The sequence below is a fragment of the Nansenia antarctica genome, assembly GCF_963989245.1.
Source record: "Nansenia antarctica genome assembly, chromosome: 15".
Classification (NCBI taxonomy): Eukaryota; Metazoa; Chordata; class Actinopteri; order Argentiniformes; family Microstomatidae; genus Nansenia; species Nansenia antarctica.
The window spans coordinates 5,061,350-5,063,849 of NC_137685.1; the positions used below are offsets into that span (position 1 = coordinate 5,061,350).

The 2,500-nt window shown below is 46.4% G+C and overlaps 1 protein-coding gene across 1 annotated transcript in view; it reads right to left on the reverse strand.

Annotated features, from left to right (window-relative positions):
- Nucleotides 1-2,500, reverse strand: part of cdh4 (cadherin 4, type 1, R-cadherin (retinal)) — a gene marked incomplete at both ends in the record, with an annotated part of 200,426 nt that overhangs the window by 55,105 nt on the left and 142,821 nt on the right. The gene's annotated exons all lie outside the window — the stretch shown is intronic.

The window sequence follows — 2,500 nt, forward strand, 5'->3', positions numbered from 1 at the left end:
TAGTAGTCCTTGTGTTTGGACTGTATTTCTAATATAACTGGGGTTAAACAAACTGCAAACCAGAATGCACCTGCCACCCTGCGGTGTCTTATTCACGGTGTCTAACTTGAGAACCGGTAATTACAGTACATTCAAAAGGTTAATTGTATTTTTCAACGCGAGTGGATCTCACAGCGTGTGCAGGGTTCTCACCTCATACAACACCCGGAGGGTGTCACAGAGATGTCCCCGCTCTGGAGAGTGGTGTCAAGCCAATGTGTTCTGATATAAAGTGGGCCGGCGGCTACAGAGGTTGTTCTCTTCTAAGACGAGAGATGAAGAGCCAAATCTCCCTTCTCTCTCTCTCTCGCACCGTCCCTGGCTGTCTGTCTGTCAGGACGGAACGCTCTGTGCTCCTGTGTTGCAGGAGACTTGGCGATAGAATACTTCACAGTCCAGTGGACGTGAGTCATATCCCCTATGGCTATAGAACATGGCTGTAGCTGATCCACGCACACACGCACGGACGCACAGACGCGCACACACACACACACACACACACACACACACACACACACACACATACAATAGGACCCTCTAGGGTAGTAGTAAATGTGAACCCCTAGGATACGCGTAAATCCAACCATCTCCTACAATGGGGATGAAAGGGTGTCCGTTTCTCTAGCAGGGTGGTACAATTTCACACTTCCCTTCAAACACAAACACAGACACAGACACAGACACACACACACACACACACACACACACACACACACACACACACACACTGTAACCCTGCACAGTGTGTGTGTGTGTGTGTATTTGTGTGTGTGTGTTTGTGTGTGTGTGCGCGTGCGTGCATTTGTGTGTGTCTGTGTGTGTGTGTGTGTGTGTGTATTTGTGTGTGTGTTTGTGTGTGTGTGCGCGTGCGTGCATGTGTGTGTGTGTGTGTTTGTGTGTGTGCATGCATGTGTGTGTGTGTGTGTGTGTGTGTGTGTGTGTGCATGTATGTGTGCGTTTGTGTTTTCTCACTTTGGTGGAAAATCTGCCCTCTTGCCATCATGTTGTCTGAAAGGCGATTTCAGTAATCCGGAGTGTAAGCTGTGTGGTACAAATGGGCGTGAGGGGGCTCTGTGGAGGCCTAGAGAAAGAAGACATCCCTCTCCCTGGCCTGAATGTCTGTCTGGGTGACTGATAAGAGACGGAGGTTACAGGAGGATCCTGGATCTACACCGTTGACCAGACAACCACACTGGCACTGCTGCAAGTCGATGACAACAACCGTCGTAGACTGAAGACCTCCATCTCTTCAGGTTACACCTTAACTGCTCCTCCTGAGACATCTACTGCCCCCCCAGCACTGCGTCCCCTGAAGACACCCGCTTTTGCCCTCTACTGTGTCCCTAAGAACTTCTATTGACCCCCTTGTACTGTTTCTCTGTTTCTCCAGTGTCTATGTTTTTTTTTTTTAAGTGTTTTTTTTTCTTTCCTAACACCAGGGGAGCCACCCCTCCTAAATTGCATTGTTTGGTACCTGTACTGTAGCAATGACAATAAAGACCATTCATTCATTCATTCATATATAATAAAATAAAATAAAAATAAAACAATAACTAACTAGGTTTAGAAGAAGGTGATAGAAGAAAGTTTTTTCCTTCTATCAATGGCCCCGGGCCTGAGCTGGATTACTCTTCCTGCTACGACTGGTGGATTGATGATTCACTTGCTTAGTCAAATGTTTTGATTGTAAGTCGCTTTGGAATAAGGCGTCGGCTAAATGCCAAAAATGTAAAAAATGTAAAACAACAGTTATGGGGGTGGTTGTTCCTCATATCACTTCTAAACCCATATAATGTCCAGTGAGCTAGTTTATCCCTTTTTGAGAATGTGTGTGTGTGTGTGTGTGTGTCGTCTACACGATCCAATCGTCACCCTTTGAAGTCACTGATGTAATCCTCTCTCTGTCGGAGGGGTGGAGGGGCTGTTATATGTACATTATTACCCGACTGTTGTTGCTATGATAATAGGCCAATTACATGTCAATTGTTAGGCTGGGAGGATGTGAACTGTCAGGAGGGAATATGGATAATAAAAATGAAAACATTTAATATTCATCAGGCCTGTATACTAGTCTGGAAACATCAAGCAAATTATGTATAATTTCCCCAGTTGTCCATTTGCAAAGGATAGCCCTTAGGTAGGCTCTCAAAGTAGGTGTGTGTGTGTGTGTGTGTGTGTGTGTGTGTGTGTGTGTGTGTGTGTGTGTGTGTGTGTGTGTGTGTGTGTGTGTGTGCGTGTCTTGTGCGTGCGTGTGTGTGCGTGCGTGCGTGCGTGCGTGCATGCGTGTGCGTGTGTGCGTGTGTGTGTGTGTACATGTGTGTGTGTGTGTGTGTGTGTGTGTGTGTGCGTGTGTGCATGTGAATGTGAATGTGAATGTGTGTGTGTGCATGTACACATTTTTTATTTGTCTGTGTGGTGTCATGAACTGCATCACTGTGTGCGTGTGCGTGTGTGTGTGTGT